General features: G+C 49.9%; 1 protein-coding gene and 1 pseudogene across 4 annotated transcripts in view; both read right to left on the bottom strand.

The window, feature by feature from the left end:
• Nucleotides 1-14,298, bottom strand: part of CTIF (cap binding complex dependent translation initiation factor) — a 315,713-nt gene extending 301,415 nt beyond the window's left edge. Inside the window, exon 1 of one of the 4 annotated variants that reach the window (XM_061131334.1) lies at nucleotides 14,151-14,298. The gene's annotated coding sequence lies outside the window, so the exon portion shown is untranslated. Of the gene's footprint in view, nucleotides 1-769; nucleotides 3,656-13,606; nucleotides 13,709-14,150 lie in introns of those variants that run through there. The other 3 variants (XM_061131335.1, XM_061131333.1, XM_061131337.1) reach the window with 3 other exon arrangements.
• Nucleotides 14,299-22,093: 7,795 nt separating this feature from the next.
• Nucleotides 22,094-22,602, bottom strand: LOC133047696 (protein tyrosine phosphatase type IVA 1-like; annotated as a pseudogene).
• Nucleotides 22,603-22,973: the final 371 nt, after the last annotated feature.

The raw sequence follows: 22,973 nt of genomic DNA, 5'->3' as shown, positions 1-22,973 counted from the left end.
ATAGGACCCCTTCCTCTGGACAATTCTGCTGGGCTTCTCCACCTGGCCCCAGTGACAGGAACTCAGAGGGGCTACTGGGGAAGGGGACATAAAACCTAGCTGAGACCCCACAAAAGGCATCCATGGGACACCTAGTGTCTTACACTCCCATACTATCTACCCATTCATAACTCATGCTTAGTCACTCAGTCGTGCCCAAGTCTTTGAGACTCCATGGACTGCAGCCCACTAGGCTTCTCTACCCATGGGATTTTCTTCCAAGCAAGAATACTGGAGTGGGTGGCCATTTCCTCCTCCAGGGGATCTTCCCAAACCAGGGATCAAACTCACGTCTCTTGCATCTCCTGCTTGGCAGGCAGATTCTTTATTGCTGAGCCACCGGGGAAGCCCTATCTACAGATTAAGAAATAATAATTACTAGAAAAGGAAATATTATAGTGGAAGAAAGAAGATTCATTGCCAGAGCCAGGGGATGGATTGGCTTTTCTTCTTCTGTATTTCACTTACACTATAAAACATTTTCTTTGGGGAATTCCCTGGTAGTCCAGTGGTTAAGACTCCATGCTTCTACTGCAGGGGACACAGGTTTGATCCCTACTTGGGGAACTGAGATCTCATATGCCATGTGGTGCAGTCTAAATAAATAGTCGTGTGAAGTATTTTCAATTATTTTATAAAAAAGTATTTCTCAATAAAGCTGATACGTCCCCAAATAAATAAATAATTAGTATCATATTGAAATCTGGTGAGGCAAATAATCATTACTTACCCAACCATCATCCCCCTCTTCACGTCTCTTCAATGTAACTTGATGGGAAATACTAGCAGGGGGATTCTGGGAAAGGTTTTCACACCTGATAAATGAAGGCATAAGGATGGTAGAGCCACTGTGCAAGACAGCATGGAAGTTTCTCAAAAAAACAAAAAAATACGGGGTGGGGCCAAAAAAAAAAAAAGAAAAAACCAGACCTACCATATGACCCAACAATTCTACTCCTGAAGAGAACAAAAACACACCAATTTGAAAAGATACGTGTGCCCTAATTTTCATAGCAGCATTATTTACAATTGCTAAGATATGAAAACAACCTAAGTGTCCATCAACAGATGAATGCATCAGATGTGAAACACACTCACTCACACTCACACACACACACACACACACACACACACACACACACAATGGAACCCTAGCTAGACATAAAAGAGAATGAAATGTTGCCACTTAAGCAACATGGATAGACTTGGAAGGCATTACGTTAGGTAAAATAAGTTAGAGAAAGACAAATACTATCTGATATCATTTATATGGGGAATCTAAAAAATACTGCAAACTAGTGAATGTAACAAAAAAGCAGACTCGCAGATATTGAGAACAAACGAGTGGTTACCAGTGGAGAGAAGGAAGTGGGGAAGGGCAAAGTAAGTATAGGGGCTTGGGTACAAATTAGCATGTATAAAACAAACTAAAAGGATATATTGTACAACGTGGGGAACAGAGCCAATATTTTTAGTAACTATAAATGGAATATAATCTTTAAAAATTGTGCATCACTATATTATACACCTGTAACAGACATTATACATCAACTATACGACTTTTTGCAACCCCATGGACTATAGCCCACCAGGCTCCTCTGTTCTGGGATTCTCCAGGCAAGAATACTGGAGTCGGTTGCCATTTCCTCCTCCAGGGGATGTTCCCAATCCAGGGATCGAACCAGGTCTCCTGCGTTGCAGGTGGATTCTTTACTGAGCCACCCGGGAAGCACACATATTATATACCTATAACATGCAATATTTTACATCACTATACAACAAAGGTCCGTCTGGTCAAGGCTGTGGTTTTTCCAGTGGTCATGTATGGATGTGAGAGTTGGACTGTGAAGAAAGCTGAGTGCCGAAAAATTGATGCTTTTGAACTGTGGTGTTGGAGAAGACTCTTGAGAGTCCCTTGGACTGCAAGGAGATCCAACCAGTCCATCCTAAAGAAGATCTGTCCAGGGTGTTCATTGGAAGGACTGACACTGAAGCTGAAACTCCAGTACTTTGACCACCTCATGCGAAGAGTTGACTCATTGGAAAAGACCCTGATGCTGGGAGGGATTGGGGGCAGGAGGAGAAGGGGACGACAGAGGATGAGATGGCTGGATGGCATCACTGACTCGATGGGCATGAGTATGAGTAAACTCCTCGAGTTGGGGATGGACAGGGAGGCCTGGCGTGCTGTGATTCAGGGGGTCGCAAAGAGTCGGACACGACTGAGTGACTGAACTGAACTGAACTGATACTTCAAAAGAAAAGAAAAATATTTTTTTAAGACACATGGAGAAACTCACCTGCCTGCCTGCCTTCTAATACAGTTACATGAGAAAGTGATAGGTGGAGTGTGGCGGCAATGCTGTGACCGTGAGGGGACAAGCCTGAGCCAATATGCTGTAAATGGCTGCCTGCAAGGTTAGAATGAATGCTTAAAATTATCCCTGCCCCACTGAAATAAGCAACTGTTAGAACCCACAACATTTAGACTTCTGGTTAGTTAGGTCTATAAACATCTTGTTTTCTAAGCAACTGTTAGTCCGGTGTCCTCTCGGCTGCAGCCAATAACATTCTGCAAGCCAAGTGGTTCTCCTCTCTCCAAATGTCCATCTCTGGCTCCAAAACTGAGATCACAGTGAGGTCGATATAAGATGAAACCTCGTGACCTTAAACCGAATCCCATCAGAGTTCGTGGTCCACAGTTCCCACAGATAAAGCTTTCCTCTCCAGCCCCTGAGAAAAACAGGAAACAGATGCCAGTTTCTCTGGCAGCCAAGCCCCTCCCCTAGAGCATCCCCGCGTGCATCCTGTAGCACAAAGGACGGACAACGCTGTCAGGGACGGCCCACACACCTTCACCCTCCCAGGCCCACGTGGCCATAAGCCCCCATTTGCCCAGGACAGTCCCCGTTTACCTCTGAGTCCTCCCTTTCACTCTCAAAGGTGCCTCCATTTGGACAAAAAAATTGGAGACACCCTACTTCTGGCTGCCTCAGCACTTTTCTTTTTCTTTTCCCCCTACTTTCCGTACCACACGAACACAAGGCCAGTCTGTCTTCCCCGCCAAAATGAAGTCAGGAGGCAAGGACCCTGCCAGGTTCAGCCGAATTCCTCTGACCCGCAGCAGGCGTCTGATAACACGCCTGCTAAACTGAACCAAATGTTAACAGAAGAGTCTTAAAGCTAAAAGGTCTGGGGCAAGCCAGTAAAATGTGAACACGGAGAACAGTTTTTAGAGGGAGGAGAAACTGGGTACCTTTCCAGAATCCCTGACCTTCACCACTGGGTTTGTCAGGATATCCGGGCATCCAGCTGGCTGATGCAATCCCAGGGCAAAGACAGCTCATGCTCTGCATAAGCCCACAGGGCACCTGTTGACTAAATGGACCCCGCAGATGCCAGCTGACCTGGGGATGCAAAGGAGCAGAAAGCCTTTGGCCTCCTCAAAGAAGAGCCCAGGGCGCTGTAGACCGACACCCAGAGACAAATCAACTGCATGCTGGGAAAACACTGTCATTCTCAACACCTTCCTGCTTGGGGACACACACTGTCCAGCAGACCACTTTTGTGATCTCATGGTGCAAACTCTAAGTAGCTCCCCAAGTGACCCATGAATACGGCAAAGGCCTTTGGGTTCTTGGCTCATGGTGAGATCAGGGCACGGCCTTCCCCAGTGGATGGCCCTATAAGGGAACAGTGTGAGGAATGCCTGCCCCACCCACTTCGGATGGAACCACACACATTCCTTCTGAATAACTTTCGGGCCCAATTATCACAACTACAGTTGGGCATTTCCATGTCTCGGCCTCCCTTCCTCTTCCTCACAGAGGCTACTTTTACTTAGTAACACATACAGAGAACACCTAGCACTTCCAGGGCACCTGACACTCAGTTAACCCTGGTAGCTCAGTTCATAAAGAATCCACCTGCAATGCAGGAGATCCGGGTTCCATTCCTGTGTTGGGAAGATCCGATGGAGAAGGGATAGGCTACCCACTCCAGTATTCTTGGGCTTCCCTGGTGGCTCAGCTGGTAAAGAATCCGCCTACAATGTGGGAGACCTGGGTTCGATCTCTGGGTTGGGAAGATCCCCTGGAGAAGGGAAAGGCTACCCACTGCAGTATTCTGGCCTAGAGAATTCCATGGACTGTGTAGGCCATGGGGTCACAAAGACTGAGTGACTTTCACGTTTTCCCTGCATCAGGTTCCCGAGTCACTTACTACCAAAATGTATTCTGGGGTTGGAGGATAGAACTGCTTCTCTCGTCGCAATCTGAAAAGCACTGAGCCAACCTCTCAAAACTTCTACATCACAGCCAGCTCAGCAAACCTGACATCTCAGCTCCAAAAGCTCCCTCTTTGCTAAGTTAGGATGGAAGCTGGCTCGATTCTCACAGAATCTTAACTTGACAAATTAAGGCCCTTCCAGCAAAAGCGAGCAGGATGGTGAAAGGCCTCCAAAACATCTCTCCCGACAGCCCGCAGCTGAAGGGGCGATGGGTGGAAACCGTCTGGCAGCGCCTGAGGCTCACAGGAGGCCTTCCTGCTGCAAGAACCTTCTGACGAGGGAAGGCACTGCCTGGTAAAGCCGCACACTCCCGGCCACGGGAAGCCGTTGAGCAAGTGTTGGTGGAGACAGGATTCCCACTCCAGGGAGGAGGCCTACTAGGTGACCTCTAAGATGTCTCCCGAGTTCAAAACTCAAGAAAATCAAGCCTCTGGGCTTAGGGTAGACAATGGGAAGGAGCAGCTGGAAACTGCCCAGGGTACCCTGAGGGGGAGGCTGGTGGGCTACAGTTCACAGGGTCACAAAGAGCCAGACACGACCGAGCGACTAAGCATACATACACACACATTCTGAGGGGGAACCTAGGCAGAAGCCTCATCTGGAAAGATCCGGCCTGAATCAACAGTGGAAAGGATGTGAGGTCTTCCTGGACAGGCTTGTCTGCAGGCCTCTGCTGACAAATGAAGCTTCGGGCCCGCACATTCCTTCTCCAGAGTCCTGCACATGCCCTCTGCAGTGTCCACGGGTCACAAAGGCCCCTATCAAAGGTTCCCATCAAGGCCTCTCTCTCCTCCTCCTCACTCAGGAACTCCCGGGTCCTGCAGCTTCTCTCCAAGGAGGCGATCCAAGTCAGTGAAGGGTGAAGAGCCCCAGGATCTTCCCAGCACCCCTGAGAGCCTGAAGCCCACAGGCAAAAAGACCCTGGCCCCCAGAGGCTTTATGTACTAATTCCTTGGGGACCTCTGTACCACATGTGTGTGTGTTAGTCATTCAGTCGTGTCCGACTCTTTGCAACTCCGTGGACTGTAGCCCGCCAGGCTCCTCAGTCCATGGAATTCTCCAGGCTAGAATACTGGGGTGGATTGCGATTCTCTTCTCCAGGGGATCGTCCCGACCCAGGGATCAAACCCGGGTCTCCCGCACTGCAGACAGATTTCTTTACCATCTGAGATACCAGGGAAGCCCCAAGCCGTGTGCAGTGGCCATCCAAAGCTACAATAGGCCTGAGGTTTCAAGGTTCCCGGAAAGATTTTTCCCCTCCCCCAAATTCAGACCAAGACAGACAAGCTCCCCCTCCCCCGCTTCTATGCCAGAGGGCGGCTGTCTATTCCACCGTCTTCCCAAGCCTGCACACCTTAGCAGGGGCCCGGTTCAAGCAGGGCCCTCCACGCCAACTCCCAGTCTCACCTCGGACCCTGGAGGAGGCGCTGTCAAGGGCTCAACAGCCTTTGGTTCTGAGACCCCTCAAGATGCCCACAGCCACCCCTACCTCCAGGCCAGGCCTGGCATCAGCGCTTGTTTCATGCTCCGCTTTGAGCTCCCTGGGGACTGCCCTTCCAAATGAGGAGCTCAGCGCTTCTCTGAAAGGATGCTAGTTGTATTTCATACGACATTTCTAGGTGCTTGGTAGTTGGAAGGTTTTCAAGATTTTTACTCCACTATGGTACTAAAAATATTCTAAATCAGTGTTGGAATCCCCTTTGGACTTGTTCACAGGAACCTCCCCTGGCTGACCTCCCCCCTCCCCACCCCGCCCGGCACCAAACAACAAACTCTGGTCACATCCCTGCAGATCCAAATACATACAATGAACACCTACCATGTAGGTCCTGGTTGTTCAAAAATGGCAAGACTGGCACTCGGCCCGAAACACAGCAGCTCTATAAAAATGCAGCATGGCAAGAGAGAAATTCCTGCAAACCTCTTCCATGTAACATGCAGCCCACTATTTGCCCAGGTTGTCACAGCTGTTTAGTGGCTTCACAGGGCCTCATCTCGTCTCCCAACTAGACCAGACCAGCTAGACTCGTGGGAAGAGGTACAGGTCTCCCCTGCCCTCGACTCTCAGCCTGAGAGCCTGGGACAGAGATCTCACCAGGGTTGCTAAAAAATGACAAAGCCTCTCGCCTAACGCACTCGAATGCTTCCAGCTGAGGCGCGCTCTCGACCGACCGTCTCCCGGATTCTGCCAGCTGGGCCTCCAGCATGACACAGCATCCCCGCCCGGCTTCCCTGACAACAGCGGGCCCGGTGTGACAAAGGCTTCTCTGATGACAGGAGGAAGGGGTCTTCTGGTTGTCTACAGCAGCCCCCATGGCGGTCCCGTCCCGCTGCCGACCTCCCCACCCAGCTCCCAGGACTGCAGCTCCTGCCTACACCTCCGGCTCAGGCTTCCACCCTGCATATGGTCTGGAAGATAGCTCCACTGGACTACCCTACCCGCGATTCCACTCGACATGTCTTACGTTAAACTCACCGCACCATCCCAGCACACCTGCTCCAGCCACCACCAGAAGGTCACACCCCAGTAAAGGTCACCATCCACTGAGTCGAGGAGGCCAGAGACCTGGGAGTCAACTGGGACTCCTCCCTTATCCCCCAAAGCTAAGCACTAAAAGCTGCAGACTTGACTCCCCAGATGGCTTTAACATGTGACGTTTCCTCTACCCTCATCCACACAGCCCTGCTCCCAGGCCTCCTCTCCAGGGACTGGACCCTGCATGGAGCCTGCTGTTGACGCCTGGCTCCCAGTCATGCTTGCTTCTGGCCCAGGGCTGGGTGACTGGACTCTGCTGTAAGTCCCATCCGCCCTGCCTAAATGAGAGGTCCCCAGCCAGGCTCTTAAGGTCCTCAGAGCTGGACTCTGTACGCCTCATTGTGCCTGACCAGCCTGCTGCCGCCCCTTCCTACACCCAGGCAGCCTCAGGCCTCCACGCCTTTGCACCCACGCTCCTTCCTTCCCCCTAAACATCCTTCTCCTGTCTCCTCTCCAGGTTCCTTCTTTTCCATACCTTCAGATTCAGTGCCTGCGTCATCTCCTAAGGAAGCCCTCTCTGATTTCTGAGGCTGGAACAGGTGGCCCTTGTCTGGCAGGCAACTTTCTCCACCACTGCGCTCACCGCACCGTGCTGAGTTTAACTGTTTCAGCGTCTGTCTCTCCTGGGAGATAGTGGGCTCTTTGAAGGCAGGAGGGTTGTGCCTCTTCACTGTTATAGCGCCAGGGCAGAGAAAAAGCCCAGTCACTACAAGAAGCCCCCTCTGACTGCAGGATCCACCCAACCTCCTTGGTCAGCTCCACTCTGCTCAAGCACAATTTCTCTTTTACCCCTTTTGGGTCATGGCCCCAGCTGAAAACCTCTGCCATGGCGTCTTCCATGACCCCAGACCTACTCCCAAATTCAGCTCTTCCATAAAATCATCCCAAACTAGCCCCAGTCTACATTATCACTGCTATGACATCTGCCTCCCATACTTTATCCATCCCACTCCCTGGGTAACTTAGGACTTGGGTCTGACTCCATGGCTGGACATCAGCTAGCAGTGGATATCACAAAGAAGGAGCTATAAAAGAATTTTTAAGCTCCAAAAAGTTTGAGACCCTCCACTCACAAAACTGTAATGAGGATGTGGCGTGTGGACCACCTCAGCCCAGGACACCAGATTTGAAGTCTGAAGGCTTGGGATCAGATGCCTGCCCTACTACTTACTTCTGACTTGGGCACATCACTAACCATTAGTCACTGAAACTAACAGGCTCAGTTTCCCCATCTGCAAAATGGGAACAATGATAACAGCCTCACAGGGCTGTTGTAAAAAGCAGACGAGGTCAATGGTGTGAAATACATCATAAACTGCAGCGCGAAGTCAAGTGTAGGGCAATATGACTGTCTCCAGTGCCAACCAATTCCCCCATCCAGCTCCACTACCCCCCCCCCCAGTAGATCTTGTCCTTACTTGAGTCAGGTTAAGAATTAAATGAAATCTGTGAATCCTCCTCCTAGAAAAAGGCACGTATGTAACAGCCTGGTAAACACCTTTACGAGGTTCCTGAGGACCCTGCCAGGGGAAGGGAAGGCCACAGACCAAACTTAAGTGCACTGGAAGGCCCCAAGCATAACACCCTCTCCCAAATACACCAGACTCCTGGGAGCTAGAGATGAAAGCTAGAGCAAGAAGACCAGTGTCAAAGGAAAACTATCTCAAGACTCCAAAAGAAACAGATGTAGCGTTTTCACTCTTGGGGAAGTAAGAACCCCACCTCTTTCCAGAAAGCATCACAGTGGTTGGCAGAAATCAACACAATTCTGTAAAGCAATTATCTGTCAATTAAAAAAATAAATTAATTTTTTAAAAAAAGAAAGCATCACAGTACAGAGGAAGAAGATTAAATGAGACATCAAAATTTAGTAGTTCTTGTTCCACTCTGCCAACGGCTCCCTGTGACTTTGGGTGAGTCATTTCACGTCTCTGTGCCTCAGGATCTTCAGCTTATCAGCAAGGCCCTCCCTGGGCGCCTGGATCTCAGGATGTGTCTGTTCTAACTCTGTTCTGAGCCAGGGCTCTGGCCTGCGTTTAATTCAGATGTAACAGGCAGCGGTCGATAGTCGGCAGGGCGGTAATTCTGAGAGAAGGCCGTTGTGACAGCAACGTTCTAAGTTAAACTGCATGCAGGATGAGACAGGAGGGCAGAAGAGTAAAGCCTGAATGTGAACCGCTGAGCTCAGGTGACCAGTGAGTCAGCAGTGAGGCCGGGAGGTAGAGGACCCCCGCAAAAGAGCATCAAAAGGGGCTGCCGCGATATTGGGTAAGCTATGCAGAAACGCCATCAGGTCTGGAGAATTCCCAGAAACTGCAATTTGCCCGTCTGTTTGTACCTCCTGTTATCGTTCTGGGCTCAGAATTCTCTCCCCATCCTAACCACCACCTCCTGCTTCCCTGTTCAAGATGTGAACTTAAAACAAGGCAGTGGACCCTAAAACGGAGACGAAATTGGAGAAGAGTGTCAGAGACCCCAGAAGTCAGTTGGGGAATGAACAGCTAAAAAAAGCAGACTCATATCACAGACCTGTGAGACAGAAACTACTAAACTCAGGCAGGGCTTGGCTGAGACTTTGATCAAAAGCCACTGAAGACAGGCTATCACAGCCCATCACAGCTGGGGCAGGACCCTGGAGGACAACGTGTCTGCTCCTCACTGCCCAGCAGACTAACCTGTGGGCTGGCTTCAGGGTCATCTCCCATGAGCTGCCTAACTTCTACAGAAGGACAGACCTCCAAGGCCCACCTGGCAGGTTCCAAATAGTTTGAAATTCAGAGCAACAAGGCTCTTCTTCCTCTGTTGCTTCTTTCTGCATTTGCTATAGGAAAGAGACTGGCATTATGAGTTCCTTGCAACCAACATATGTGAAATTGACTAAGTCCCAGGGTGAGTGCTCTAAAATATTTACAATTTGTTCCCTCCTATAGGCTCTGAATCATCTGTTTTTCTGCACTGCAACTTAGCTGTTTCTGCTATCCTGTCTCTGTGTGCCCCAAACACAGTATCTAGCCCAGGAAAGGTGCTCAACAAACATTTGCTGGACTCAAAATCTTACATTTATCTCCACAGCTAAAAGATGTTTTGGCAAGCAGGGCTAAACTGTTAAATTTTCTTCACGTGTACTTCAAGATACACAAACATGCTCAATACGTATTTGTAAATGAACAGCTGATTACCTAGCCAACCCTAATAACCCCCAGGCTGTGTTTGAGAACCTTCACTGCCTGAACTCTGAGAAATGCACACAGTTATGTAGGAATTTTTTTGTTCTTTTAAAGTCTTCCATCCCTGGAGATGGAGGGGGCAGGGAGTAGAATCTGGATGGTTTCTCAGGAGCTACACTTTAAATCCATGGTTTTGGAACCAGTAAGGAACAAACCTTAGATTCAATAAGGACCCCATAAAACACACCCATATGAACACAGGCATATGTTGCAGAAACATATATCCATATGTATTTATTATATGCAGTTATGATTCTGGTACATACTGCATGCATCGAAGCTGACAATCATTCACCAACTGGAAATTATCAGATAAGTGATAATAATAGCAATGCAGACTTCTGCTTTTTTAATACTTATTCTCATTAGGACTGGCAGCGAACCAAGTGTTTTTGGACAAAGAATAAATACCATAATTTCATAATGTTCTTGGGTGTTGGAGAAGACTCTTGAGAGTCCCTTGGACTGCAAGGAGATCAAACCAGTCAATTATAAAGGAAATAAGTCCTAAATATTCATTGGAAGGACTGATGCTGAAGCTGAAACTCCAATCCTTTGGCCACCTGATGTGAAAAACTGACTCACAGGAAAAGCCCCTGATGTTGGGAAAGACTGAAGGCGGGAGGAGAAGGGGAAGACAGAAGATGAGATGGTTGGATGGCATCACCAACTCGATGGACATAAGTTTGAGCAAGTTCCGGGAGTTGATGATGGACAGGTAAGCCTGGGGTGGTACATGCAGTCCATGGGTTCGCAAAGAGTCAGACACAACTGAGTGACTTAACGACCAAACTGAAATACATTAATTTACCCCCTGACTCAGGTTTAGTATTTCCGAGGGTGCCAAGACCTACACTTACTAAAAGAAGAAAAAAAGTTGGCCACAATTGAAGTTAAAAGGCCACAGACTGGGCTTCCTTGGTGGCTCAGTGGTAAAGAATCTGCCTGCCAGTGCAGGAGACTCGGGTTTGACCCTTTATCAGGGAAGATCCTACATGACCCGGAGCAACTAAGCCCATGGGCCACAACTATTCAGTCTGTGCTCTAGAGCCTGGGAGCCCCAACTACTGAGCCTGTGTGAGGCAACTACTTAAGCCCCAGTACCCCAGAGCCTGTGCTCCACAACAAGAGGAGCCACTGCAATTCGAGGTCTGTGTACCACAGCCAGAGAAAAGCCAGGGCAGGAAGGAAGACTCAGCATGGCTATAAATAAATAAACAAATAAAATTATTTTAAAACAAACCAAAGGAAAAAAAAGTGACAGTCTAAGAAGTGAAATCACAGAGAGATCTAAGGCAAGTCTCCTTCCTTTTTGAGCCTCAATGTACTGTTCTGTAAAATGGGGTTAATATCCCCCATACCTCACGGGGCCGTCTTAACAAATGCGATGCTGGGGAGGGCGCCTAGACATACAAACATATTATTATTCTAGCAATCTGTTAATCACTGGTGACACTGCACCCCCGGATGCGTTACAAAATTACTGCTTCCAAGCGCACGTTATCCAAGACAGACACTGGACCCAGCAGGTGAGATGATCTGTGTGTAAATCGAATCCTGTCTCAAACACTTTAAGGGAGCTTCCCGGGGCCACCTGAGTGCATCCCGCGAGGGACCGAACACTTAACGTCTGCTCAGGGCGTCTGTTCCAGTATAACCGGGTTTTCTTGAAAGCCAAGCAGTTTTCCTCGCGCGTTCCCAGAATGCTCGGAGCCAGGCTCGCGGAGGTTTTCGGCCCAGACCCGGCGCTGGACAGGAGGAACAGGGCCGGACAGCCTGCGGCCCTCCCCGCCCTCTGGGCGGCTCCTTCCTCTGGCTTTCAGCTCGGGCGGTAGCGGCGCTCGTGCTGTGTCACTTTCGCCTTCGGAAGCCCCCAGCCGCTGCGGAACCCGCAGCTCCGGTGGCTTCCTCCCTCTGCGCCCGGGCCCTGAGCCTGGGAGATAATCCCCTGTCGCAGAGACCCAGCTCCGGGAGGGCAAAGACCTGCCTGCGGCCGGCTGGGCACCCGGCACCCGCGCCGGAGGCCGCTCGGGGCGGAGAGCGCGACCCGGCGGGCCGGGCAGCCTCCGGCCCCCACTGTCTCTAGGACGAAGAATTGGGAGCGGATGCGCAGGGCGCACCAATTCCCTCCAGGGTCTGCGAAGGCAGCAGCAGGCGCGGCCGCGCGCACCCACAGCGCGCCCCGGGCCAAGGGTCAAGCGAGGGGGGCGGGGGCGCGGCGCACCAGCGCCCCGCGGCTCCTCCAGGCCCAGCCAGACCAGCCCGCGGCGCCGCCAAGTAGATGACCAGCCTGCCGGGTCCGGCTCGGGTGTGGGGGTGGGGGGTCGGGGACGCGAGGAGAGGGACCGCGGCACGTCTCTGGCCAGGTCCTCCCTCAGCGACCCGGCTCACACGCAACCCCAGGGTCTCCCCGAGCGCCCGGCCGCACGACACCCCTCTCCAAGGAACCCGGGCGGTGGCGCGGACACACACGACTACGAGCCCCGGAGGGACCGATCCCCGCGGGGGCTCGGGGCCCACGCGCGTCCCCACTACGCATCGGTCTGCGGTCCCCGCCCCCCCCCCCACGCGCACAGACGCCAGAGCCGTGTGTACATACACAAACAGCTGGGCGGGGGAGGCGACGCCTCACTCCCTGAGTGGGGATGCACACCGTGCCGCCAGCCACCCCTCCCCTTTACACGCCGCATCTCCCTCTCTATTCACGCCTGCCGCCCCCCCCCCCGACACCAACCCTGAAAACTCCGCGAAACCGAACAGCCAATGCCGCCCAGATGAGGGGCTCAGCCCTCCACCCCCCTTCCACAACTGTCATTTAACATCAGAGGAGAGACGGACCCAACTCAGATGCGCGGTCCCCGGGACGCCTCCCCCAGCGGTACCCAGGCTCCGACACACGGCCCTCCGGAGCACCAGATCTCCGCTGCAGCCGAGCCACCGCCCCCCTGCCCGCCGCCCACCACCCTCCCCCCCAAACACACACCCCAACAGGACCCGCGTCCGGGACAGTCACCTGCTCGTTAAAGAGCCCGAGCCGGAGCCCACTCCGCTCCGGCCCGGGTCACCAGCCACCGCGAGCTGGCTTTTCAGAGCCTGTCAACTTAACCCTGACTTCGCCGGACGGGTCTGTTCCCCAGGCCCGATTACACGGCGGCGGCAAGAATAAGAACGTAAAAAAAGAAAGGAGAATCACTGCCGTGGGGAAGGTCCAAAGCTGCGACCGCAGTGGAGGCAGCGATCCGGCTTCCTCCTCTGCTCCCATCCCCCCGCGCCCCCCGCGGCCCGCGGGCTCACCAGGGACGGAGGGAGGGTGCAGCCTGTCTAGACGACAGACATCTCCGCGCCCGCGGGGACGGGCGCGCACACACACACACACTCACACGCGGCCGCTGCCACAGACACAATCGGTCGCCGGAGGACAGAGGGGCAGCGTGAAGACACTCCCAGGGTCCCTCCGGGAGCCGCGACCGCGGCAGCCTCCGGCCCCGAGCCGCCACCCGGAGCCACGCTCCCTACCTCCGCCGACTACAGTCAGAACAGCTGCAAGTTTGGCCGGTTCCTGAACCAATGCAGCAAATGCGGGCTTCAAAACAAAAGGGAGAGCAATCACGCTCGCTCGCTCGCTTCCTCCCTCCGGGTCGGAATCCGGCACATGACAGCGGCTACACCGCGCGGCTCCAACGCGAGCCGGGCTCCAACCGTGCGCCCCCCTCACCCCACGCCAAGAGAGCACCCCTCCTCACTGGAGCTCCAGGGCTACGGCTCCCCTACTGGCAGGGAACCCGGCTGAGAAGGGGCAAACCTGGGGATGGGGCGAGATCTCAGAGTGCGGTCCCCGACAGAGGCGGGGACGCAGGATGGGCGCGGACGCCTGGCTGCCCCGGGCGTAGGGTGGGAAGAGGAGGTAGGGGGGCAGGGGGCTAATTGTTTGGGGCGGTTTTCCCGGATTTATCTGTAAGCACGCACACGTCACAGAGCCCTTCCTCACGGGTCCCGGAATCGACCCGCAACGGGAGATGACTACACGAGGGGGGGGGCGGACGGTGGGGGAGATGCTCACCTCGGGGTTCCTCAGGCCGCCGCTCCGAGCCCGAGTCCGGGGTGGGGTGGGGGGGTGGGGGAAGGGGGCAGGGAAGGAGAAGGGAGGGAGGAGGCTCGGGAGAGCCGATTCCCCGTCCCGAGTTCCGCGCGTCCCGGCGGCGGAGGGGGGCCTCTGGCGCCCCAGCGCACAAACCCAGCCGAGAGGGGAGGGAGGGAGGGAAGGGAAGGAGGGAAGGAGGAGCGGGCGGGGGGAGGGAGCAGAGGAAGGGAAAAAAAAAAAAAGATCCCTGCTCTGACACAGGGAAAGAGAATGTAGGAGGGTGACGTCCAGGCCCCGCCCTCCCCTCCGGCCACGTGCAGAGACTTGAAAGGAACCAGGGCGGCGGGAGGCCTGCTGGGTAATGTAGTTCGCCTTTCTTTCCCGGGATGGCGGGCCCTGGAGAAGCGGGGCGCCGCCAGGGCGCGGGGGCAGGCCGCCAGAGCCGCCCAGACGGCAAGTGTAGCCGCGCCGAAACCCCAAGCCCGACGTCCTATCCCCACCCCACCCCCCGCGCGCTGGCGCCGCCCCGCGTGGGGACCTCAACTGGGAACTTGGGCGAGGACGGAAACATTTGATTTTAGGGACAGGACGGCTTTAAGGATGAGGACTTCCTGGCTCTTAAGTGCTAAGTCCGTCCTAAGAGCAGATAAAAGGGAGCGCTGTGTATGCCCTGGGCGGCCCAAGGGCAGTTACTAATGCTCTATTAAATGCTACCGTCTGTTACTGAGATGCATATGTTATAATTAACATTTGAACATCTCAGTGGCAGGGGCGGGATGCTGTAATTAGATATGCACTTTGCAACCAATTAATTTTCCATTGGCCATGCTAAGGGCTAAGGCAGGGGACTTGGTGGACGGGAGAATTCAGCGCAATGGGTAATTCAGTAATCACTTTACCAAATCACCAGTGTTTTCCAAGTACCTGTTAGGTGCTGGGCACTGGGCTTAGCACAGAGAAGCCTTCTGGAGAAATATATGATGCTGTACACCCTCCAAGCAAAGGGGTTATGAACTCCCTTAAACTCATGGAAAGGGATTATAAACTGCTGGAAAGGGGTTATCAACTCATGGAAGGAGCTGTGTGACATGATATAATTGCTGAAGAAAATCGTTTATAAATTCATGTAACATTTGATGAGCACTTTTCACAGACAGGACAGGTCTGGGGATGCCAAGACAGGTGAGACCCTCAAGGAGTTCAAAGTCTAGCATAAGGACTGCAGTCAGTGAAGGTATAGGGGCTAAGTCCACACTTAACATAGGTATAGGCGTAAAGTGCTATGGAACCCTCAGGAGGAGCAGCCAACCAGGATGGAGCATGGATGGGAGTAGGAGAGGATCAAGGAAGGCTTCCTTGGAGGAGGTAGTATTTTAGGTACGAATTACTAAAAAATGTTAACAAAGGCAAAAGAAAGAATTGACCTCTGACAAGGCTCCAGACAGAGATAAAAGAGCAAATTCTGAAAGTCCTAGCAATTTGGCAGAGCAAAAGGGAGACTCCAAAAGGGGAGTCAGGGATGAAGGATGGGTCTAGAGGACAGAAGCCTGGGATGGCTTTTCACCAGGGGTGGGGCTTGCAATGAGCCTTGAAGGAGGAGTGGGAGTTCTTTGAAAGCAGAGAGCATGTCTTCCTGGTATGCGCCAAGCCATCAGAGGAAAGCAAAGCAGCATCTGCAGCCACGTCTGGCTCTTTTGACTCTTGAACCAAAGTGCATGGAGGTGGGTCATCCCCTCCCTTCTAGAGAAAGGCAGCGGGCCCATAGTCAGGCATTCATAAGAGGTAAAGTGGGTATCAGAAGCCATGCCAGGCCCAATCCCTGCGGTGAAGGAGCATGTTTAAGTACACCTGACTCTTCCTGCTGCTTTGTCCCTCTTAGCATTTATGCCTCATTGGCTCAGCAGTAATTTTTGCGCTTTAACATCTGCACGATTACCCGGGTTTACAAAATATGCACCGATAGTACCAGAGTCTATCCCCTCAGCAAATTCCCCTTTACCGACCTTTTGTTGTCAGCGGTGTTTTGCACATTGTGTGATAGGCCTGCTACTTGCAAAGGCAGAAGAATGGAATTGTCTGGGTCTTGGTTTTGCCTGTGCTGTAAATCACACCCCCAGAGGTGAGGAGAGGCTGAACGATGTGCAGAATGCAAAACACCCATGGAGAGTGCTTAGGCCGGCCGTTTGGAGGCTGCGCCTGCAGTGAGAGGCCCAGTGCAGACAGCATAGACTCCTCAGTCAGCCTGATCCCTCAGCCTGAATTCCAGGCATGACATTTCCTGGATCTGAGATCTTGGGCTGTTTATTTAACCTCCAAACAAATGACCTTAGGCAGCTTATTCAGCACCCTTGTTTGGCCTTACAAGAACCCGAGGTGACAATGCATTTACCCTGGCTCCGTCTCACAGCAGCTCTCCGTGATGGCCAATTCCTTTCCCTGTCCCAGGGTCTTTCTGGGCCAGGAGAATGACCCCTGAGTTTTTTTGTTGTTTTTTGTTTTCCCTGCATTTAGGCCAGCAGAGCTGGTGCTGCAGGGAGAATTTCTTCAGGCGACTCATGTTCATGTGTGAAGTAGGTTAGGGTTGTGTCTTCAAGGAACCCTCACTCAGCTTTAGTCGTCACCTCCCAAGGGCTCAGCTCTCCTGACCTGCCTTACCCTGAACTCAAGGCCCCTTCTCTGGATGGTATCCCTGAGCTCCCACAGTCCTTCTTTCCACCCAGTAACACTTACCTACTGCTTTCTGTATCCTACAGTCTGCCTCTGCTTTACCTCAACTAATACACCTTCACCAATGGATGATAAGACCCTCTTGGCATTCTCTCCTCCAACTATGACTTCTTTGTCTTTTTATCTAGTTTTCTGAATCGGCCTTTGCTGATGGGGACTTCAGGTTGGAATGGGAGTCTCTGAGAGGCAGACTCTTCGGGTCACTCATTCTGAAAATTGTGGCCTTAATTAGTCCCTCACATGGCGTCCGTCCTTCCCTGACGTTGATCTATGTCCTACTTGCAAGCTTGGGTCAGAGAGGCTGCCGGATGCAGAGTCAATGAACTGGCACAGGAATTGGTTAATTGTGGCAGATTTGAGTTAGTAAGAGTTGCCTTCACCTGCCTTGTCACCACATAGCCTAGAAATCAAAAGCTAGATTATTTCTCTCTGTCTTAAGTAATTGCTTTTCCTAATAAATATTTCCCTAAGATACTGGCAAAAGGAGGGAATTTCTTGGCAGTCCATTGCTTAGGACTCAATGGTTTCACTGCTATAAGCCAGGTTCAATCTCTGGTCAGGGAACTAAGATCCCGCAAGCTGGGTGGTGAGACCAAAAATTAAAAAAACCTTAAAAAAAAAAAAAAAGAAAAAAAAGATATGAGCAAAATGAAATAATTCTCTTTTCTTCCTATATCCTTTTTTGACTCCAGCCAGCCTTTCCTCCAACAGCCAGTGCGTGTACTGAAGGCCTGGTGGGAGCCCACCAGAGTACAGGGGCAGAGAAATGGCCTGGAAATGGCTTGCCTTCAGGCGCTGAGGACACCAGGCTAGCACCCATGAGATAACAAAACTGATGGGGTGCTATCCTGTGTGAGGGTGCTGTTAAGTGAACAAAGCATTCCTAGCAGTCTGGGATGATCAGAGAAGACTTCTAAGAGGAAAGTGAGACTGGATCCACGTATATCTTCCCATTGAGAAGAGGTCAGCAATGACCTAAATCCGGGCTTTGTAGCATTGGCCTGGGATGCACTGCGGAAGTCGTGTCTTTGTCTGGAAGCTATAGAGTGGGTTCACCATGCATCAGTTTGGTAGCCAGTGACCCCACAGAGGGAAGGAAGTTATCAGTCCAGTGTCTTCGTTCTGTTACTGTGGTGCTGGCCTGGAGAGATAACGGCTTGATAGAATCAGGTTAAATTTCACCCCTGCCTCATCTCAGCTTCCACTTCACAACTGCGAAGACCACACCTGAAAGGCAGATGAAAAGTGATCCTGTAGGCCTGAAGTTGTTGGTGGAGGAAGGGATAACCCAACAGAGAATGATGCACTTGAGAGAAGCAAAAGTCAAATAAGAAATGAACCAACAAATATTGATTGAGTGTAGGCTATGTCTAAGACATTGCAAGGTACAGTGAGGAACTCATGTGTGAAACTAGGTTCCAGATCCCACCTGCCTCTGTCCTGCTGTGTGACAGCTCTCTCTGGGCCTCAGTTTCCACACCTGTAAAATGGGAGGGTCTGTGATTATTTCCAGTCCTGAAGTTCTCTCTTCAAGAAGTTTATAGTCCAACTGGCAAAAGAAACAGAAAGTTAGGTAGCCACAAGCATGAATTTCAAGCTGTTTTAATCCAGCAGAACAGGAAGAACTTGTGATACTCAAGTAACAAAGCCCTGAAATCCAGGAAGGAACAGAACACAAGCAGATCTTGTCTCACAAGATTCGAGGACAGTAAGTGCAGCCCATGAATGGTCAAGCATTCCTCAATTTCTTTAACGTTTAAGGTCAGACCTCACAGGTCTGTGGCATGAGAGCCTCATCCATGAATGGCCTTGTCCTTGATGATGACTTGGGGCAAAAAGATACACACACACACACACACACACACACACACCCCACATGTCTGCAAGAGACATGTTTCATTATGCGTCAGGTTACACTCTAGAAAAAACGTGCTACCCTCATCCCGGGAGGGGTGGCCAGGCTTATTGGACCAGGAGTGTACACTTGATCCAAGGGATTCCAGACCATTGTCTGGGCCTGGACTTAAGTGGCCCTCGCTCCAGCAGAGGAACTGAACCAATCAGATTCCCTTTTGTAAGAATCTGCAGGGAGAGGCTGAGAGACCTCTGCACATTGGTGATTCTGCTCAGTCAGGTAATGGGTTGGGCTGGGGGGTGGTGCAGCCTGTGTGAGGCTGTGGTCTTAGTGGGGCAGGTTGGGAGGAGTAGGCAGAGGAGGCCAGATCGAAGTGGGGAAGGGAGGCAGAGACATGCGTGGAGTAGCCTCACTTCCTAACTCTGATTCTCTATCCCAAACTGATCTATTATACCTCTCTTTGGTTCCTGATATTTCTCTATCCTTAGAGTAATTCCCTTACTTTGTGTTAGGCTGAGTGGCTTTCTGATTTTTGTAATCCAGAGACCCACATCTGAAACAGCCTGAAAGAGAAGTGCAGAGAAACTTACAGCCGTCATGATCCACGTAAAGGGGAATTTCCCCTCCCGAAGAGGCTCTTCCTTTTTCTATCCTAGATGTCTCCCTCTTCAACTAATTGATAATCCCTGTCTCCTAAATATTATTCTGAAATGTCTGCAAAATAACTTGGCCTTGAACCTTCCACAGTCACTAAATCCCCTTTTCCAAGAAAAATAGATAATATATTAATCAAGCAATTACTATTTGCCAGGCGACAACCAAAACACTTTCTGTGCTTTTTTTTCACATAGACTACATTGCAACTTTTACAGTGGAAGGAACTAGACTAGGAGGGGTGGCAGAACTTGCCCAGGGCCACACAGCCAGCAAACAGAGGGTGGTCCACACAAGGCTGTGGACCTGAGTCAGGGAGCCTAACTGCACCCCCTCATCTCCAAGCATCAGCATCCGCCTTCTCCAAGTCCTCAGTGAGCACCTCTCCTCTAGCTGCAGGAAACATCCTTTTTCTGCACTGGTGCATTTTTAATGGGGTGCTTAGACTTGCTAGGTGTGTGTGCATTTGTTTGTCTTTATCTGCCCCAAATGATTCTATGCTGTAGAAGAATGATCATTGTTTGTACCCCTCATCAGTCAAAAAAAGTTTTTGATCTGCCTCTATATTTCTCTGGCTTCCTTGATGGCTCAGACTATAAAGAATCCACCTGCAATGCAGGAGACCTGGGTCCAATCCCTGAGTCAGGATGATGCCCTGGAGAAGGGAAGGGCTACCCATTCAAGTATTCTTGCCTGGTGAATTCCATTTTGCCTATTATATTTTCCAAAATAGACTTTTTCCTACCAATTTTATTGAGATATAATTGACATAAAAATAGACATTTTAAATGATGGTCTAAAGATGAAATAAACATTTTAAAATAATTTTTAAATTTTTATAAATTTATGATTCAAAAGTGCTTTTTTCTTAGGGAGGCTTATTTTTTGTGTAAGTTTTTGACCATAAATGCTTTTGATCATTTATTTAATGTTTATGCTCTTGCGTTAGATTCTTACAAGCTGGTGAACATTGACAAATTATTTCTCCCATAGAACTATGACCACATGTTCCCAGACAATATAAATACATGATTGAGCTAATGTTGCTACACATCACCATTCTATCAATTACATAATAAAACAAATTGTCAAGTATCCAAATACTAAGTTATACAGCTCAAAAGGTATATAAAATATTGAATGTCTGCTCAATTCATTAGCTGCTGCTGCTGCTGCTAACGCACTTCAATCGTGTCCGACTCTATGTGACCCCATAGACAGCAGACCACCAGGCTCCCCCGTCCCTGGGATTCTCCAGGCAAAAACACTGGAGTGGGTTGCCATTTCCTTCTCCAATGCATGAAAGTGAAAGGTGAAAGTGAAGTCGCTCAGTCATGTCTGACTCTTAGTGACCCCATGGACTGCAGCCTACCAGGCTCCTCTGTCCATGGGATTTTCCAGGCAAGAGTACTGGAGTGAGGTGCCATTGCCTTCTCCCAATTCATTAGCAGAAACCCACTAATGATTTTTTTTTTTGCAAGAGAGGTTGGAAATCACATTTCAAACAAAACCAAGTTGGTAAACAACTTCAGATAAGTATGAAAAAAAGTTACAAGAATTTCAGATATTTTGATAGTTTTAGCTACAATAATAAAGTATTTCTACCTTTTAAAAAAATATTTACTAAATTAAAGCACATATTCTCTATGTCCTGCACAAGACAAAGAAAACATTTTACTAAAAATACTTAACAGGCCCCTCCCATTCTTTTTTCAGGCCTGCCTTGTAAGTTGCAACCCAAAGTGCAAACATTAGAATTAACTGTAGGCTTTTTCTTTTTTTCTTGGTCTGGAAACGTTAAAGACATGTGCTTCTGTATAATATAGATTTTCAAAATAGAGGTCTTCTACAGCAACACAAAATGAGGTGCTTTAATATAGGAAGATATTAAATACTCATTATAAGTCTTTGTTAATTTAAAACGGGAGCAGATCTGATGTATACTGGTATGAATGTGGGAGATATAAACATATTGTGAGCAAACAACCTCAGAGGCCATACGTTCTATCTTTGAAATGATGAGAGGAATAAACCACATAAGGTCCAAAGTGTTCATGGTTCCTGGGATTTGTTAATATGTGATACTGGAACTTTACAAGTATCGTGCTGAGTATTTTGTCACCTAGTCTTTCTAAATTTCTTACATGTTGATTAGATTCTGGCATGGAAACATATTTAAAGACATGACTCAATACTGCATGTTTTCAGGAAAGGTCAATTGGTACAAATTATAAGCATATTTTAATTACTGAACAGCATGAATTCTTTGCTAGTATCCAAGTGAGTTGAACATACTTACTTGATCAGAGGGTGCAATTCTGCCAGGCTCATGGCCTCGTAAAACTGCTTTTCAACACTCTTGGGGAAGCTTCGGGCTCCCCAGGTTGTGCTAGTCATAAAGTAGCTGCCTTTGAATGCAGGAAATGTAAGAGACGTGGGTTTGATCCCTGGGTCGAGAAGATGCCTTAGAGGAGGGCACTGCAACCCACTCCAGTTTTCTTGCCTAGAGAATCCCATGGACAGAGGAGCCAGTCGGACACGACAGAAGCAACTTAGCGTAGCATGACATGGCATGGAGGCTTCATCAGACTTGGTCACCGAGCCAGTGTGCTGGCTAACAGCTGCGACAAAGTCCATCCCATCTCAGGTTCCACTTCCAAGCAATGGCATCACACGCCCGGCTTTATCAAATGCAACAGTTGTTTCGGTGACCATTAGAGTCTTCAAAGCGCAGCCGCATTTTAGGACCTTGCTTCTCCAAATACAAAAGCTGCTTGCTGTTAAAGGCTCCTAGCCACTTTTGTCTTATGAACTGTACTGCGTCTTCATATTTCATTCCACCTTCAGTTACTGCTAGGGTGACAAGTCCTGGAACTCTGCCAAGACCTGCAATACAACGAACAGCAATACAACAACCAGGGTCTTCACAAAACTTAATTTTCACAAGACAAACGATCATCAACAATCTGGTGAGATGGTTGTGTGCCATTTTCAAAATGCCAGTTGAGAACATGGATGCCTTCTTTGTCCGAAAGAGTGAGAGTCGTAAGTTGCTTCACACACTTTCCTTGTGGTGACTCCATACTTCCTTAGCTCCTCTGTAACTTTGTTTAAGGCCACATTAGTTGGATTGTGTGTGATAACAAAGCTCATCTTTTTATGTGTAACTTCCATAGGAGCTGCGTGGTTCATTCAAGCCACGTTCATTCAGTTAAAAAACACTCAAAAGGGTTATGAGAGAATTTTAAAAATTGAATACAGAAATGATGCAAAGATACTGAGTCTACTTCAGTGTACTCCACTTGAAATTCTCCGTCCTTTCGAGTATGAAGTTAGGAGTAACGGGAAATGGAATGAACCTGGAAACAAGAAGCAACAGTTCTTCAATCCAGTGATGCTGAGGCAACAGAAAGGAAGTACCCTGAGGTTTACCCCATCCAGGTTCGACCTCCTGTAAAAAAATGCTTTGTGGATTTCAAGTCAACACTTCTGTGTCCAGGTTAATCACTCTTATGGGGGCTTCTTGATGGAATAGTAATGAATTTCTACAGTTCACTTGTCTGCAT

The sequence above is a fragment of the Dama dama genome, chromosome 27, assembly GCF_033118175.1.
Source record: "Dama dama isolate Ldn47 chromosome 27, ASM3311817v1, whole genome shotgun sequence".
Taxonomy (NCBI): Eukaryota; Metazoa; Chordata; class Mammalia; order Artiodactyla; family Cervidae; genus Dama; species Dama dama.
Note: the sequence above shows the minus strand (reverse complement) of the source record. Positions and strands in the feature narration are given on the sequence as shown.